The 19,834-nt window shown below is 42.1% G+C and overlaps 1 protein-coding gene across 1 annotated transcript in view; it reads left to right on the top strand.

Annotated features, from left to right (window-relative positions):
• The first annotated feature begins 4,288 nt into the window (after window positions 1–4,288).
• Window positions 4,289–19,834, top strand: part of LOC136863284 (beta-1,3-glucan-binding protein) — a 155,963-nt gene continuing 140,417 nt past the window's right edge. The window contains exon 1 of the mRNA XM_067139671.2: window positions 4,289–4,307. The gene's annotated coding sequence lies outside the window, so the exon portion shown is untranslated. The remainder of the gene's footprint in view (window positions 4,308–19,834) is intronic.

Raw genomic sequence — 19,834 nt, forward strand, 5'->3', positions numbered from 1 at the left:
CGAGATCGGAAACATCATTGGAAGAAGTAAACCAACTGTGCAAAGCATCATACTAAGGTTAAAAGGACAGTATGTTCTTATAAGCAAGAAAAGAAGTGGACGTCCGAAGAAACTGACCGCACGAGAAGAGAGGTTCATTGTAACCACAATTAAAAATCAACCACACACTACATCTTTGGCAGTAGCATCGCAGCTGGCAGAATATATCCATCATGCTGTTTCACACAAAACAGTAAGGAGGGTCCTTCACTCCCTGGGTATCGATCTAGGGTCCCAAGAAAGAAACCGCACATAACGAAAGTGAATCGACGGAAGAGACTACAATTTGCAAAAGAATATGTGGCGAAAGATAATGCGTTTTGGTCGACAGTGACTTTACAGATGAGATTCAATTTAATACTTTCCGAAGTGATGGGCGCATTTTAATGTGGAGACGCCCTAAAACAGAGCTCGATGAGCAGAACCTCGTAACCACTGTGAAGCACGGCGGGGGTGGGGTTATGGTGTGGGGCTCAGTGGCCGCTTCAGGTGCCGGGGAGTTGCTATTTATCGAGGAGACCATGGGCAGATTTCAATATTTGAATATCCTGAAACAAACGTTCGCAAAAAAGCCGAAAATCTTGGGATTTCCAATGCGTTTTACTTCCAACACGACAATGACCCCAAACATACGGCGGAAATTGTTCGTTTGTGGGTACTCTGCAACACATCGCACACATTAAAAACACTTCAACAGTCGCCGGATACCAATCCCATCGAACATCTATGGAGTGAATTGGAGTTCAGACTACGAAAGCACCACATACAAGTGAAGCATACTTGAAACAGTTACTACAACAAGAAAGGGGGAACATATCATCTGAACTAACACGGAAACTGGTGTTCTCAATGCCCAGCAGGTTAAAAGGAATAATATACAGAAAAGACAAACTAACGCGCTACGGTTCGAGTTGGTAATATCTGTTTCTTCATTGAGTTGTGAACTCTTCTGGGATATGGTATGGATACTTATGTCCAGACAAGTAGAGTCATGGAGTACGAATTTGTTGCTTTGTTATGTACTGTTATTTACTTCCAGTTTATTTTGTACTTTTTAATGTACACAGCTGTACAAGGTATACGTTTGGGTTTGTAATTTTGACCTGTACTTCGTATTGGTCCAGCAATAAAGCATTTTATATTGGATGGGTAGGGGTATGAATACTTTTGTCCATGTCTTAAGTGTTCTCTCAAAATTAATTCTATACGCCTTTCCCATATGTTTCATTGCCACACTTTGCGTGTATTTTCTTCTTCCTGATCCTATGCATCGTAACCTCACAAACAGCTTTTCTGGTGTGGACATAATGTTGAAGAAGTTTGTTAACAAAAGTTTATTAACTTTGGTGTGGACTAGCCATTATACTCGCTCTCTCATTGGTCAGAGCCAAGCCATGTAGAAGTTTAACACATGCACACAACTGCAGAGCGAGGGGAGACCGAGAGACCGAAGATAAACATATCAACTCCCTAAGGGTCAAATTGTCCCATTTCGTTGTAATCCTTGTATGCTAAAATGTTAGCGGTCTTGACCAATTTTCAAATAGCATCGCGCTCAACCACTGTAAGACCTAATTACCCATATTATCGTCAACGGAGGCCCTATGATATTAAACTACATTAATACTTTCGAAAGCAATGTCAAAAGAAGTATTACTATATTTTTCCCTATAATACGCACGGATATCGAATTGGAATGCGAGAAATTAGGATGAAATAAGCCAACCTTCACTAAAAACTTCGTAAGGAAATTCGTGTTTTATTTAAGGACACACTCTTAATAGAATTATGGGACATTGGAGGGAAATTAAAAGGAATAACATGACGTAGAAAATTAGAAGATAGAGACAATGCCTTTACAAAGAATTGTAAGTGAAGAATATTCTTCAAAAACCAAAAAGTAAGGTGATTGGAAAAAAATTCTCATTATGTCGTAATGAACCGTCTTAAAGAAACAAAGGCGTGCCCTTTGAAATACAAATTACATAAATAAAATGATCGCTTCCTGCGCACGAAAATATAAATGGTCTCTTCAATGAAAAAAATAGAAATGGAAGATATACCTATTGTGTATTTCTGTTTTATTACATTCTTTGAAATGACCACTCATATTTATTCTAGGATTATTCTTTGACTGACTGTAACTATGGCAACAATGATTCTTTCTTTACACATTGCTTTACGTCGCACCAACACAGAGAGCTCTTATGGCGACGATGGGATAGGAGTGGGAACCAAGTGGCCGTTGCCTTAATTCAGGTACAGCCCAAGCATTTGCTTGGTTTGAAATTGGGAAACCACCGAAAAACCTCTTCCGAGCTGCCGACAGTGGGGTTCGAACCCACTATCTCCCGAATGCAGGATCATGGCTGCGGGCCCCTAACCGTACGGCCAACTCGTTCGGTGGCAACAACGAGACTGTAAAGAAATGTATGATAGTAAGTGTTTTAATTGAATCCAAATCGAACATAACTACATCGTGAACATTTTCTTCATAATGAAATTACAATTAATTGCCTTCCTTGATTACGAAAAGCCAGTGTAGCCAGAATGTTTAACCATAGAAACAACTTACTCAGATCTCGATAAAATGCCTATTATGTATGGGTAATTTGTTAGGGGGTGGCGTCATGATCCACACCTCCTGGGAGACGAACAGTTGTAACATTGCCCCTCTTATCTCCTCTCCATCCTCAGGGTTGGCTAAAATCTACGCCCAAATGTTACCTGTTTCCCTTTCTACCTGGAATTATTCTGATCTTGAGGGTACCATTTTAAGCACTTACCAGCCCTCCTGGCAATTTTAAATTTCTGGTAGTACGTGGAATTGAACCCGGGCCACAGAGGACGCGACTAATAGTGCTAATCGTCACACTACGGATGCGGACATAATAATAATAATAATAATAATAATGATAATAATAATAATAATAATAATAATAATAGTAATAATAATATTTTTTTCTATTTGCTTTGCGTCGCGCCGTCACAGATGGGTCTTATGGGGACGATGGGATAGGAAAGGCCTAGGAATTGGAAGGAAGCGGCCGTGGCCTTAATTAAGGTACAGCCCCGGCATTTGCCTGGTATGAAAATGGGAAACCATCGAAAACCATCTTCAGGGCTGCCAACAGTGGGGCTCGAACCAACTATCTCCCGATTACTGGATACTGACCGCACTTAAGCGACTGCAGCTATCGAGCTCGGTATATATATATAATAATTTAAAAGTTTATTAGATATAACATAATAATTACAATCAAACGGGTAGGAATTCATATGATATTTACTAAAACATGTTCAAATTTAACCTAATATAATTACAGCCTAGGGGCTGCCTGGCCGAGGCGGTAAACGCGTGCTCAGTTCGCCCGGATGGACGTGGGTCCGAATCCCTGTCAGGAAGTCGTGAAATTTAAGAAACGATATTTCCACTTCCGGAGGTGCACATGGCCCTGAGGTTCACTCAGCCTACACCAAAAATGAGTACCAGGTTAATTCCTGGGGGCAAAGGCGGCCGGGCGTAGAGCTAACCACTCTGCCCCTCAAGTGCCGAGGTTATGGATAGTGGAAGCCTTTACCTTCCACCCCTCCAGGGGTCTTCATGGCCTGTACGGAGATGACTTTACCTTTCTTTTTTTATAATTACAGCCTAGTCACTCATGAACTTACTCAGAATTACAAAATGTGACTTAGCAAAATAATTACATCACAATCGCACAGACATTCACGGATATCTTAAATATTTCCAATAACTTAACACTACAATATTTACAGAGAATGAGGGGGTACAAGCTACTGATTACGTACTTAACATTGTAAATACGACACCATCAAATTGAAATGTACAGGATATTGGAGTACGTGTAAATGAATGTACGAGCGTGTAGTAAATACTAAAATCAGGCTGTTTTGGTATGTACGTTCTCCGCAAAGTCTGACTGACATCAGAGGGACTCTTATTACATAACAGCTTTGATAGAAGTGCACAGGATTTGTCTCGACATGCTAGTCCGTAATAGTGGCACCAGGATTAGGTATTAGCTTGCCTCTCGACCTGAATAACAAGTACTGTGACAAAACCCCTATCTTCGGAGGGACACTTGCTGAATACTGAACAATTAGGCCAAGATAAGTGTTCGTAAAAACATTACGACATCCATTCAAGTGTTTTGGATCTTATCTGCATGCGTGTATGTATATATATAGAGATAAGACCACACATTAATATACAGTAGTTTTTCGAGTGCTTGAAACAGGACAACACAGTAAGTGACATTCAATAACAGTGTTGTACTAAAGTTATATTCTCTATAGTCACACTCGTAAACAATGAGAGAATGGCAATGGAGTCAGGTTGAACGAACTTAGATGATGCTGGAAATATTAGATTAGGAAATGACGTCTTAAAGGAAGTAGAATATTGTTACTTGGGGAGTAAAATAACTAACGATGGCAGAAGTAAGGAGGACATAAAATGCAGACTAGCACAAGCAATGAAGGCCTTTCTTAAGAAAATAAATTTGCTCACTTCGAACATTGATATAGGAATTAGAAAGATGTTTCTGAAGACTTTCGTCTGGAGCGTGGCATTGTGTTGAAGTGAAACATGGGCAGTAACTAGCTCAGAAAGAAAGAGAATAGAAGTTTTTGAAATGTGGTGTAACAGAAAATGCTGAAGGTGAGATGGCTAGATCGAATCACGAATGAAGTGATACTGAACCGAACCGATGAAAGGGGAACGATTTGGCGAAATTTGACTAGAAGAAGAGAAAGAATGATAGTACACATCTTAAAACATGCAGGACTTGTACAGTTAGCTTTTGAGGAAAGTGTAGGTGGTATAAACGGCAGGGGTGGACAAAGGTATGAAAATTACAAACAGATTAGGAAGTAGCAGTAACGTAGAAATGAAAAGGTTAGCACAGAGTAGAGTCCCATGAACCCAACAACAACAACATTCTCCATAGTCATACTCGAAGACAATGAGAGATTTCAGGAGACAAAATGAAGTGGTTCAAACCTGGATCATGGTGAATTCTGTCGGTCATTATGAGTGATTTATCCATACACTCCAGGAAACCAGGAAATTTGTGAAAGGGATCTTATTCCAGTTTTAGAGAAACCTAGTCCAAAAGTGTGTGTGATAGAGAGAGAGAGAAAATTTATTTTTCCTACACGTCGCATCGAAATTTTACCTCGTACTTCAGTATATCGTCGTTGCGCCTGTGAAAAGCGCCATGTAAAATATTTCAGCCTAGAACTTTGACCGGTAAAGTTTTGTCTCTAAGGTTCAATACTGTCCGAGTTACCTCGAAGAATTCTCGTTCTTAATGATGTAGCCTATGCGCCGTGCATCAGCATTTGTCCATCATTATAATTCGCAGTTTCCTCAGACGACGATATGCTCTTCAGTGCTGAGGAGAAATTTCGAATATGTTCCTCAAATAACTTATATCTCCATTGGGTGTGTGAGTCGTTATTAGTAGAGCTAGGAATTTCAGGTGTCGCATCATAATCCTTTTTCGCTATTAAAATGCCCAAATTAGCTTGCCTTGAAAAGAAAACATGAAAGGAACAACCCTAACTCTGTTTTAATTCCACGCTTTTGCACCTTTTCTCAATGCTAGCACCTTTTCTTAATATCGGCACATTTTTCCACTTGTTTAATACTTCTTGGCTCCTCTACCGCATTTCATTTGTAAAGAAATTAAACAAGAAAAGCCGAACATTTCGGCTGTAAATATTGGTTCTATGTAGTTTCTCAATTCGTCGCTAGAATCGTAGTCTCCCTATACTGCAGTAATTTGGAGCTTAAGTACGAAGCTGGTGATAGTTGAACTGTTAGCTTGCCGCCCTTCGTCAGCTGCCTATCTGCCGGCCTTGTTAGTGTTACGTAGGTGAAGGAAGGTTCAGCATACGCTTTGACTGTGTGTGGTGTCTGCCATTGTCCTATTAGCAAACAGAGGAAGGGCCGGGCGTGTTATCCCTGGGAAGGTGGCTCCTTTTCTCACCAGGGGTGGATATCACGACCGGGCAGTAGTTATAGGCGCGGCCCTTGCATGTGGAATGGTTTTCCGCCCGTGTAAGGTGCCGCGAATTAAGGTAGATTATAGAGTTATTCATGGATTCATGCATAAACCCACCCATGCATTTATTCGGCGAGTCGAATGCTCTCTCCTCAGTCGGTGGTTATCCGTGACGGGAGAGAAGTGTTCATTCATTCATGCATGCATGACAATTCAATTCAGTCAGAGAATCATTCATTATCAACTCATTCTTGCATTCATGTAGCCATATGCATAGTGTCTGTGAATATGGAGGAGAACTCTGTACAGACTTACGACAAATATTAGCAAACAGCTATTACTGTAGTAACAGTATCAAGTACGCTGAAACAGAAAATGAACGCTGAGGATTTACGTGATAGTGCTGAACAGTTTAGTGTTGATGGTATTCAGAGCGGTGGGTCAGTTTTGATGTGCAATGTTTGTGATATATCGATAACAATTGATACAAACAAAATAAAAACACCAATAACGCTAGCTATTATGCAATACATAGCTAGGTCAAAGCATGTGAAGAATGCTACTTGCTTTACGTCGCACCGACACAGATAGGTCTTATGGCGACGATGGGACAGGGAAGGGCTAGGAGTGGGAAGGAAGCGGCCGTGGCCTTAATTAAGGTACAGCCCCAGCATTTGCCTGGTGTGAAAATGGGAAAACACGGAAAACCATTTTCAGGGCTGCCGACAGTGGGGTTCGAACCTACTATCTCCCGAATACTGCATACTGGCCGCACTTAAGTGACTTCAGCTATCGAGCTCGGTATGTGAAGAATGAGGAGGCTATATGACATTTCTCAAATGGGCTGTTGTGATGGATGTGAAGGAAGCACTGGATGATATTGCAAAGCAGACACTAGAACATACTGTAGCTTAGCGAAAGACCCTGGTGTTAAGGATGTTGCTACAAACAGGTATTTAATATCGACTGCAAACAAAATATGCACCACTTGTGTCTGTTGACGCTGAACATTCCTTTTCTATGTAAAAGTGGCCGGATATGCAACTTCACTGAAAATAACACTGAAATGTTATCTGTTTTGACAGTTTTCTGAATATGTGATTTTAATAACATTGTGTTCTTGGACTAAGTTTAGGCAGATTTTTAATACATGATAACAGGAGTGAATTTTGTGTCCTTTTATAAGATGTAAAATTGATTTTGGAGATGTCTGTATGAATATTTACATTTAAAATATGCACATTTTTGCACCTTCTTCGACTACATTAAAGCCCATTTTTGCCCATTTTTAACCAAAATTTTTCACCTAAAATTCCTAGCTCTAGTTATTGGTTGTTAAATAATATTTTTCAATTCTTTGGGAATAACATAGCTATCATATGTGATAATTCAGGACTGAGTCAAAACATGAAAATGTACGGCCAGGTAGTGACATATGTATGGCATATTATAAAGCTTTTCCACCTGGCATATTGTCTCCCGTTTTGTGGAAAGAACGAAAATTCCCAGCAGTGGTGTGCGAAAATTGAGGGGGTTTCAGAGTTAAAACACCGCTTGAACGTTTGAGCATCTCTTTTTTTAAACTGAACATAAAAACATATATAACTACTACTACTACTGTGCCATTGCTGGCGAGACCTAGTGTTTACACTGTACTGTGTCTTCTGGTGTGGGCTTGATCAAATTTGTTACTTTAATTGACTTGCCTCAGTCTCATCTTTAGATTTGACGATATGAAAGTGACTGAGGTATGAACAATGCTAGTAGTGCCACTCCTTATGCAGCCAGTCTCTGTAACGAATGATGTGAAAATGTCACATGATGCGTGCATTTCCGTGGGCTTGGCACACAACTTCCGGCTCAGCGAGGAGAGCAACGGGAAACTACTTTACTCTTCATATCCCTAGAATACCTCTTCAACGACGCCTAGGCCATCTCTGACAGCTGATGGCGGATCTGTTGAGGATCAAACCAGCCTTCGAGCTAAATACCCTACAAATAATAATAATAATAATAATAATAATAATAATAATAATAATAATAATTTTGTATTTATTTATTTATTTCGTATGGAAACAATAAGGATACGCAGGAAAGATAAAATACCCCCCCCCCAAACCCCATGGCACTACAGCCCGTGAAAGGCCTTGGCCTACCATGCGACCGCTGCTCAGCCCGAAGGCCTGTAGATTACGAGGTGTCGTGTGGTCAGCACGACGAATCCTCTCGGCCGTTTTATTCTTGGCTTTCGAGATCGGGGCCGCTATCTCACCTTCAGATAGCTCCTCAATTCTAATCAGGTAGGCTGAGTGGACCTCGAACCAGCCCTCAGGTCCAGGTAAATATCCCTGACCTGGCCGGGAATCGAACCCGGGGCCTCCGGGTAAGAGTCAGGCATGCTACCCCTACACCACGGGGCCGGCTCTAAAATAAACTTATATACAATATTTACATGTCAGATTGCAGATTATATTTGGTTCGTTAAAATACAACGTTCACCGGGCGAGTTGGCCGTGCGCGTAGAGGCGCGCGGCTGTGAGCTTGCATCCGGGAAATAGTAGGTTCGAATCCCACTATCGGCAGCCCTGAAGATGGTTTTCCGTGGTTTCCCATTTTCACACCAGACAAATGCTGGGGCTGTACCTTAATTAAGGCCACGGCCGCTTCCTTCCAACTCCTAGGCCTTTCCTATCCCATCGTCGCCATAAGACCTATCTGTGTCGGTGCGACGTAAAGCCCCTAGCAAAAAAAAAAAAAAAAATACAATGTTCAGTGTGCGCGAACAGGTCACTACTTCTTCACTGGCACTTTGCATTTCTTGGATAGATCCACTGAACCTTCTTCTTGGACACTCCATAGCAACGTGCTGGATGGTCTGAGACACGTTATCGCAGTCACACAGTTGACTCGTAGTTTTTCCCCATTTGAAGAGCCAGAATTTACATCTTCCATGATTTATCCTGATTCTGTTTAAAGATGTCCATTCTTTTGTCGGTAAGTTGAAACCAGGGGGATTTCTGCATGGATTATTGATTAAACCCAGGTGGTCGGGGTTTGATGAGTTCCATTCTTCACGCCAGGCTTGATCTGCATCGAAATGTGAGTTGATAAGCTTCTCACCAAGCTTCCATGATGGGTTCCTGGATTTCAACCTCTGTCGTGTCTAAAGTTTGCAGTCCTGATGTAAGGGCAATTGAGGATCACTGCGACATTCCTGTCATTCTTTTAGCAGAGCTTCTTCTCTTCGTATGTGAGGGGGATGGATGTTGGATAACACTGGCACCCATTTCAGAGGTGATGATTTGATGGTGCCTGATATAATAATAATAATAGTTTCACTTTCCACTAATTATTTTTACAATTTTGGAGACGCCGAGTGCCGGAATTTTATCCTGCAAGTGTTTTTTCAATGTCGCCTCTGTGGTGTAGTGGTTAGTGTGATTAGCTGCCACCCTCGGAGGCCCGGGTTCGATTGCCGGCTCTGCCACGAAATTTGAAAAGTGGTACGAGGGCTGGAACGGGGTCCACTCAGCCTCGGGAGTCAACTGAGTAAAAGTGGGTTCGATTCCCACCTCGGCCATCCTGGAAGTGATTTTCCGTGGTTTCCCACTTCTCCTCCAGGCAAATACCGGGATGGTACCTACCTTAAGGCCACGGTCGCTTCCTTCCCTCTTCCTTGCCTATCCCTTCTAATCTTCCCATCCCCCACCAAGGCTCCTGTTCAGCATAGCAGATGAGGGCGCCTGGGCGGGGTACTGGTCATCCTCCCCAGTTGTATCCCCCGACCCAATGTCTCACGCTCCAGGACACTGCCCTTGAGGCGGTAGAGTTGGGATCCCTCGCTGAGTCCGAGGGTAAGCAGATTAAGAAAGACAGAAAGAAAGAAAGAAAGAAAGAAAGAAAGAAAGAAAGAAAGATAGAAAGTGTCCTTTCGCATGCCGGTTTATCTATCAACTCGAGGTTGACGTATTTGGTCACCTTCAAATACCACCGACCTGAACCAGGATCGATCGTGCCAACTTAGGTTCAAAACGCCATCACTTTTACCGTCTGAGTAACTCAGTTCGGCTATACAATAAAATATTATTAATCGAATATATTTTTTGCCTGGCTTTGTTTGACTGAATGGTCAAGGCAGGGCCAGGAATTTTTGCACTGTTGTTTGGTCAATTCTTTGTCTCGGGACTGAGTGTTTGCAATCGTCTTAAAACACACACACAAAGCAGTGAATACATTCCTCCACATAGGGTTGGCATCAGGAAGGGAACCGGTCAGTATTAACATCTGAATGGTGAACAAGACCTAATTTTTCCAGAGACGGTAGCAGAGTGCTTATTGATCGCTTCGAGCGTGTATTTGTCGCATTTGTAACTGTAAACACAACACTTCTGATAGAACAGTCGAAATCACGTGAGATCAGTGATATTCCTCCAGATAATAATACATTGTATAATGAACAATGAAGTATTCTAGAAACATGACAGCATTGCATTATTACTGTTTAAAGTTCAATTGGTGAACTAAGACGCGTTGCTAAGGTTGATATAACATCACATCGTTCTGAGGGAGGGCTATATGGACGACGTTGTGCTGGTAATCTCCCTGCTCTTCTCCCTAGGTCAGGTATCACTTCTACCACCTTTGACACTTAAAAGTTGAATATGTTTGACTGGCTACATAACTCGGCGCGTATTATTTTTTCTGGAAAAGTATGGGTGGTTTGTTATTTATTGTAATGATAGAATTGTTTTATACTAATCTCAAACTATAATAAAATACTTCACATGATTACATAAACGTGGAAATGCAGAATTTGTACATATGTCCCTCTTTATAATATCCGTATAGTACGACGTAAGGCAAACACCTGAATGACAGCCTCGTTTCTGGAGAAGAAGTGGATTTCTCTTGGTCTTTTCTAATTCCATTTGTTTCCACATTGAGCACAGTCCCTTGTTATCTTCTGAGTTTACAGTTAGGTGAAGTGTGGCTTCTCGCCTTACCAGGAAAAATCTATTCCAAAGATCATGAACTGTCATTTAATAGAGGTGATAGTGTTCAAGAGTTGCTAAAAGCTTAAATGCTGCTGTCAACGCGAGCTGTTCTTAGAGTAAACATATTTCGGAAGAGTTCCGACATACGTAAAGTACAGGAGATCGTGAGGTCAGTTAGTGAACCAGCGACCATCTCTTCCAGCTATTTTGGATGCTGAGGGGTCATCAAACTAGTCGTGTTACACTCCAGTATCTTGTCTTGACTTCTCCCTTCAGCTCCTCCTGGAACATAGGGTTTCTTGTTTTTTGCTAATTATTTTACGTCGCACCGACACGAATAGGTCTTATGGAGACGATGTGACAGGAAAGGCCTAGGAATGGGAAGGAAGCGGCCGTGGCCTTAATTAAGGTACTGCCCCAGCATTGTCCTGGTGTGAAAATGGGAAACCACGGAAAACCATCTTCACGGCTACCGACAGTGGGGTTCGAACCCACTCTCTCCCGGATGCGAGCTCACAGCTGCGCGCTCCTAACCGCACGGCCAACTCACCCGGTAACACACAGGGTTTCAACGAAGCTAAGCCAAGTCTCACTCTATTGCACCTCTCTCCAACTCTTTCGCTGTTGTCTGTTTTCATCCTGTATGGTACATCTCCACGACTGATTAAGGCCTTCGCATTTCTGCGAGAACCTTGATGATTCCAATCCAGTACTTGTTTCTCAACTGCGTTGTCTGCTTTCCCTAATGCGTCCTAGCCACTTACACTTCCAGATTGTTTAATTGATTTTTGATCTGGTCTTCTGATTTTGGTGTACATAATTCTTCATTTGTAATTACGTCTAACATTCTTCTGAGGCAGCAATTTGAACAATTTATTAGGGATTTGATTTGTGGCCTTCCATGATTCTCATCCGTATAACGAAACTGACTTCATATTGCTTCTGAAAAATTTCAGCTTCGTTTTGCGGTTATAATTTTGTTATTTCAGATAGGCCACAGCTGAATAGAGGCCTCATTCACCTTCTGGAAACGTCACTTAATATAATCTTGTATCCTTCCATATTTTTAAAAAATAACCCCACTCGTTTTCAGTTGGGGGGGGGGGGGAATTGGGAAGGAAGTGGCCGTGGCCTTAATTAAGGTACATTTTCCTGGTGTGAAAATAGGAAACCACGGAAAACCATTTTCACGGCTACCTACAGTGGGGTTCGGACCCACTATCTCCCGGATGCGAGCTCACAGCTGCGCGCTCCTAACCTCACGGCCAACACCCGGTAACACATAGGGTTGTGTGGTTTTGATAAGTGTGTTTTAAAGATCAACGTTTTAACCGGAAACGAAATGCCTTAGGTTCAGCTGTCCTAACATATTCGAAGAAGAAAGCTGAATAAGGGAAGAAGGCGCAAGTTAATAGAAGAAGACTTAAAGGATAGTGGCAACCCATTTACATCCAAACGAAACAAACCTATGTATAGAGAAATACCTTCAGTAGTGATGAGCAGAACAATGCTGTAACTATACTGTCATTAGCTTTACAGCAGTTATATCTTTCGTTAGGAAGCAGGGAGGATTCTGAAAACTCTACTTGTAAAGTCTGCTTAATATGTGGCAATATATTCTACTTCAGTGAAGATAATTCTATGAAATACTTGGCAATATACACTGACTGACAGAGCAAATGCAACACCAAGACGGAGTGGTCAGAACTTTATGCCAATTGCAGGGTAGACTGACGTCACTGAGGTATGCTCATGATGTGAAATGCGCTGCTGTGCTGCGCACGTAGCGAACGATAAATGGGACACGGCGTTGGCGAATGGCCCACTTCGTACCGTGATTTCTCAGCCGACAGTCATTGTAGAACGTGTTGTCGTGTGCCACAGGACACGTGTATAGCTAAGAATGCCAGGCCGCCGTCAACGGAGGCATTTCCAGCAGACAGACGACTTTGCGAGGGGTATGGTGATCGGGCTGAGAAGGGCAGGTTGGTCGCTTCGTCAAATCGCAGCCGATACCCATAGGGATGTGTCCACGGTGCAGCGCCTGTGGCGAATATGGTTGGCGCAGGGACATGTGGCACGTGCGATTGGTCCAGGCGCAGCCCGAGTGACGTCAGCACGCGAAGATCGGCGCATCCGCCGCCAAGCGGTGGCAGCCCCGCACGCCACGTCAACCGCCATTCTTCAGCATGTGCAAGACACCCTGGCTGTTCCAATATCGACCAGAACAATTTCCCGTCGATTGGTTGAAGGAGGCCTGCACTCCCGGCGTCCGCTCAGAAGACTACCATTGACTCCACAGCATAGACGTGCACGCCTGGCATGGTGCCGGGCTAGAGCGACTTGGATGAGGGAATGGCGGAACGTCGTGTTCTCCGATGAGTCACGCTTCTGTTCTGTCAGTGACAGTCACCGCAGACGAGTGTGGCTTCGGCGTGGAGAAAGGTCAAATCCGGCAGTAACTGTGGAGCGCCCTACCGCTAGACAACGCGGCATCATGGTTTGGGGCGCTATTGCGTATGATTCCACGTCACCTCTAGTGCGTATTCAAGGCACGTTAAATGCCCACCGCTACGTGCAGCATATGCTGCGGCCGGTGGCACTCCCGTACCTTCAGGGGCTGCCCAATGCTCTGTTTCAGCAGGATAATGCCCGCCCACACACTGCTCGCATCTCCCAACAGGCTCTACGAGGTGTACAGATGCTTCCGTGGCCAGCGTACTCTCCGGATCTCTCACCAATCGAACACGTATGGGATCTCATTGGACGCCGTTTGCAAACTCTGCCCCAGCCTCGTACGGACGACCAACTGTGGCAAATGGTTGACAGAGAATGGAGAACCATCCCTCAGGACACCATCCGCACTCTTATTGACTCTGTACCTCGACGTGTTTCTGCGTGCATCGCCGCTCGCGGTGGTCCTACATCCTACTGAGTCGATGCCGTGCGCATTGTGTAACCTGCATATCGGTTTGAAATAAACATCAATTATTCTTCCGTGCCGACTCTGTTTTTTCCCCAACTTTCATCCCTTTCGAACCACTCCTCCTTGGTGTTGCATTTGCTCTGTCAGTCAGTGTATTATACTTCAACGCAGGGAATTCCATGAAATACCCGTTTATTTATCGGTCAGTTCACAATAAACTTGTAATTGCTTTCAATTCTAGCCTCATGTAACAAAATAGGACTTCCGAGTTTTAGTAGAATATTTTAGTGCTTAACAAACTGTATGGGCTATTTTGCTTTTCATGAGTTACTGCTTTTAATAATAAAATGGCACTGCTAGGGATTTACAAGCTAAAAAGAGTAATTACATTTTCACTGGATACGCTTGAGTTCAGGTTTTGCCTTACTAAATCTAAGTTTATAATAAATCCTTCAGTACGCTAAATGTGTCCACATTGCTTCGATTATTCTTTTTACTGCTCTGAAGCGTCACAGCACGGTGAAATAATATTAGGAGTTTTCTTTTGGTGTATCAAGGCCAACTTCTCAATTCACGCTTTTCCTGTCAGTTACAACGTTGTTACCTCCATGCATTAGACTGTTCAATGAACCATTTAAAATACCAGTGCAATTATGCAGAAAATTGTCCTAATCAATTGAAGTTGTCAATTAAAAATGTCAATGACAGCCAAGAAAGGGATTATTTTAAATATTACTAAATGAAAAACAAAATTGCTTTTCTTCCACCTTCTGACAAATCCAGATTTTGTTGATTGCATCATAGTTGGTGTGAGCTATATATTTGTACAGTGTGTGACGAGTTGTACATGGAAGTTCATGTTGGCATATTTGTGTAAGTCTAGAGAAGTTTGTCCAATATATTATTTGAGTGTTTACCTTCAGCGAAAGAACAACTGGAGTGGAAATAGTACGTAGAATGGTCGGGATATGAACCGCATAATTAATTCAGAATACTAACTACATATTAAAATGGAAAGAAACTGTGTCAACCGGACTCTTTCTGCATGTAAGAACTCACGTTGAATGGGAATGATTGATTATTTAATGAGAATGATTGTTTATTGTTTATTTAAAGAAGGTGAAAGTAGAATGAGATAAAATGATAACATATCTAAGAAGGCGCTCGAAGAAATGAGATCAAAGGTGAAGACTGCAATTAGGTTAGTACGTAATGTGTTCTCACTTCTGCGAAGAGACGCGGTCGTTTGTTATGAATTCGCGCAGCACATTTTGGTGTGCAATACTGTAATCATTGTAAATCAAGAAGTGGAATGTATAACATATGTTTTGCAAACATTTTTATCAATGTTTCCTGTCCGCTTGTTAAACTATGGAAGTGATACACCCTCAGACTGTGAGAATGTCACGAAAGGGTAACAATAGACTAATGATCGTGGTATTAAAACGTATACAACACTTGTCTAAGATATTCAGCCAATTCAGTTTTCTGCCTTACGCTTCAAAACAGCATCTGAACTTATTGGAGGACCCTACATGCGAGTACCGAGCGAGTTGGTATCACGGTAAGGGTCGTGCAACTCTAAGCTTGCATTAGACTGAGAACATCTCTTAGGATGTGCGCCATCCTTTGGTCAGGCAAGATTATCACTGAGTTATTTAACCAGTCTGCTGTGCTGTCGTATAGTCTGTGTGGCCTCACTACTCTTCAGTTGGGAATTCACATTTTCGCCATCAGTATTCTAGACTATACTATCTAGTATTGGTTCTGTGTATTATTCGACAATAAAATCTACGGCGTTGGGTGGCGGAATTAGAAATGCAGCCGCCCTGGAGAAAGGCCAGTGACCATGGTTCTCGGCTATCACGCCATAGAAACCTTTATCTTCGTTAAATCAATTCAGGAGTTGTTGATATACGAATTAACGGGCCTGGTATGATAGCCAATGAGGAAATCGTCACTCAGGCCGTATGATACTCCATGGCTATGTGAAAGGGCAGCAGTCATCTTGGTAGGCTCAAGGCTCTTCAATAGCTGTTTAGGTCACGCATTTAAGTCTCATCATTAGCTTAAGTAATTTGCGTAATCTATGATAATGTAGGTCAAACAACACCTACGGACTACAAATACTAGGAGAGATGCTTACATATGTAAGATTCTCTGATGATGTGTCAAGAGGCCAATGAGACTGAAACAATACTGAACGAACAATGTGCAGAAAGTATCGAGAAATGTTTGACACTGAGCATAGAGAAAATAAAACTAATGAATATAACTACCATTTCAAACAACTAAATAAACCTGGGAGAAATAAAGAAATGGCGTATGGCATTTTATTGCCGGGAGGAGTCCGAGAACTTCGGCTCGCCAGGTGCAGGTCTTTTGATTTAACGCCCGTAGGCAGGCCAGCACTCTAAGCACTTAGTCATGGAGCCGGACAAACTGGGAGAAGAAACGGTGGAAGCAGTAGATAGCTATATTTACCTTGTACAAGAAATTCAAGTCGATGGAAACCAGGACCAATAATTTACAAGAGGGATCTGACTATAATGATTTTCCTACAATCATCATAATCAAAACCAATGTATTAATTTATTTGTTAACATTTTGTTTCTTGGGGTGATATACAAATTCCTAATTTTGGGAGGGGGCGTCAACCCTACAAAATTAAATTCACAACCACCCCGCCCTTCCTGACGTCAACTCTATGTGGAGGGACGTATTCACTGTGGCGTGTACTATGTAGATGTGTATTAAGACGAACAGAAACATCCAACTGCCAAGCTACAGGAATAACCATACGCGGCTAAAATCCTCGATCCTGCCGGGAACAGAACCTCGGGTACCTCTGACCCGAAGACAACTAAGCTGACCATTCGCCTTTTCGATAATGCATAGCATAAATATATATATTTGAAAATGCGTGATAATTTCTGCTTTCTGTCTGATAAAAAATACTATTATATTTTATTTAGATTCAGATTAGAATATGCAGTAATGTGTAATTTTTAAGAAATAAACATAGCAAACATATCTGCTTCTAACGGCTCCGAGGGGCGTTTGGCCTACCAAGCGATCGCTGTTCAGTCCGAAGACCTACAGATTATGAGGTGACGCGTGGTCAACGTGAATAAGCCTCTCGGCCGTTATTCCTGGATTTCTAGACCGAAGCATCCTCCTCACCGTCAGATAGCTCCTCAATTGTAATAATGTAGGATGAGTGGACCTCGAATCAGCTCTCAGATTCGGGTAAAAATCACTGACCTGGCCAGAAATCGGACCCTGGTCTTTCGTGTAAGTAGCAAACATGCTACACCTACACCACCGGGCTGGCTATTTTCATAAAATAATTCTATATTATAGAAACAGAAAATGTAATTTCCAAGAACAAATTGTTGAAACTATGTGAGTATTGCGAACAACAGATAATTCTAACCCCTCTGTATATATGCACAAACATACCGCACATTTCGTTGTATTTTAGGTCGTAAAATCGAAATATTCGTCCAGATATTCGTTTAGAAACAGGTTTGCGACTTAAGGTGAAGAAATTGGCACAATAATTTACTGAGGAAAATGCTGCACCGTGCAAACTTAATTTCAGTCTGTTCCGCAAAATAATGATATTGTTTGAAAATAATTTGAGGGAGCTTGTTTTACGTGTGTTTTACAATTTCATAGAACAGTTAACCTCTGCAAATGTATTCAGGAGCAACGGCTAAAATAAGTTACATTTGTCATTACCGAGTGAGGTGGCCGCGCAGTTATGGTCGCCTAACTGTCAACTTGCGTTCGGGAGATGCTGGGTTCGAATCTCATCATCGGCAGCCTTGAAAATGATTTTCCATGGTCTCCGTGGAGCTGTGGCCACGGCCGCTACCTTTCCAATCTTGACTCTTTCCCATCCTTACGTCGCCGGAAACCTTCTATGTGTTAGTACGACGAAAAACAACAAGCAAAATAATATATATGTGCAATTATTCGCCACGCGAAATCTAACATCAAATTCATTGTGAAACTGCATAACATTAACATGCGGGGAGATTACATTCCATTAGTGCAGTTTTTCAGATATAAAGTCCGGCTCCTTGGATGAATGGTCAGCGTAGTCCCTTAAGTTCAGAGGGCCCCGGGTTCTACTCCCTGCCGGGTCGGTGATTTATCACTTAAATTATTATTTCCCCTTGCTTCGGGTCTGTGTGTTTGTACTGTAATGTCCCCGCCATTCCAGGAACTCACACATCACGCACAACACTACCAAAACGCGCAGTTCCCATACACGGAGGATGCCACCCACCATTGTTGGCCTTATAAGGGCTGCACCAGGCGAGCCGAACATGTTCTCGGACACTCCTGGAACTATAAGCCATACGTTGAATAAATAAATAATCCAGAAATAAAGAAATATATTTGTCTTATTTTTCAACCCCCCTTCAAGACGTCAAGAATTCATCGTTTCCTCAGGGATATTTCATCTTCCAGTCCATTTTAGTTCAATATTTCCCCTGAACACTAGTGGTGTAACGCTAGGGCCTGCAAGGCCTGCAAGGCCTGCAATGCAGTTGATCCTGAAGCTTAATGTGCCCCACAGATTTCCCCGTAAATAAATAAATAAATAAATAAATAAATAAATAAATAAATAAATAAATAAATAAATAAATAAATAAATAAATAAATAAATAGATATACCCGAATGCTATTCTGAACGGGAGAGGTTACATAACGATGATTTTGTAAGATTGGTTAAAAAAAAGTTTTTAAAATTCGTAAGTAGGTAACAGGCGAATGCATCTATCTTTCTTCTTTTTCTACCACCTCCCACACCAGTGGAGTCACGGGCACGAACTGTGTCGCACATGTGAATTTGGCCCTGGTTTACGGCCGGATGCCCTTCCTGACGCCAACCCTATATGGAGGGCTATTGCGTGCTTTCTGTGGTGGTTGGTAGTGTAGTGTGTTGTCTGAATATGGAGAGGAAAGGGTTGGGAGAAGCACCCATTCCCCGAGCCAGGAGAATTAATCAGAGGCGCTTAAAATCCCCAACCCGGCCGAGACTCGGACCCGGGACCCTGTGAACCGAAGGCTTCAATGCTGACCATTCAGCCAATGAGTCGGACGTGAATGAATCTAGCTCCATTTATTATTATTATTATTATTATTATTATTATTATTATTATTATTATTATTATTATTATTATTATTATTATTATTGTATTGAGTCCAGCGGAGCTGTCTGTCATAACATGAGAGGTGCACCCTCTCACAAAACGCTCTAAAAAATCATCGTGACAACCTCTGTAACTGACATAACAAAGCTACTAGTAGTAGAGCCCTGTATAATCACAGCTGCAAGTGTCCCAGACTTACACACGGCATTTTACCAGTTTCTAACCCTTTCTGTTACTGTGACTTCCGACAAACGATCATTTTCGAAACTTGAACGTACAAAGAGCTAAATATGAAATGGTATATCCCAAGGCAGACTCACTGAAATCAGCCTCCTAAGATTCGAATGTGAACAGGCAAGATTCAGGCAGTGAAAGGATCAATATTTTGCATTCTAGAAAGCACTCCGCATGGCCCAAATTCATTAGACTTTGATGTGAGTACAGAAAAGTTTTAACAATATAAAAAAAACATGGCAATAGATGTTGTTCATCAATCTCTACAGAATAATTCATTTTAAAAATAAAATCTTTAAATTAGTTCTGTAATCTTAAAGTGAGTCTTTTTCACAAACTGTATTAAACGAGCTCGATAGATGCAGTTGCATAAGAGCGTCCAGTATCCTGTATTCGGGAGACAGTGGGTTCGAACACCACTGTCGGCAGATCTGAAGATGGTTT

This window comes from Anabrus simplex, chromosome 2, assembly GCF_040414725.1.
Source record: "Anabrus simplex isolate iqAnaSimp1 chromosome 2, ASM4041472v1, whole genome shotgun sequence".
NCBI classification, from domain to species: Eukaryota; Metazoa; Arthropoda; class Insecta; order Orthoptera; family Tettigoniidae; genus Anabrus; species Anabrus simplex.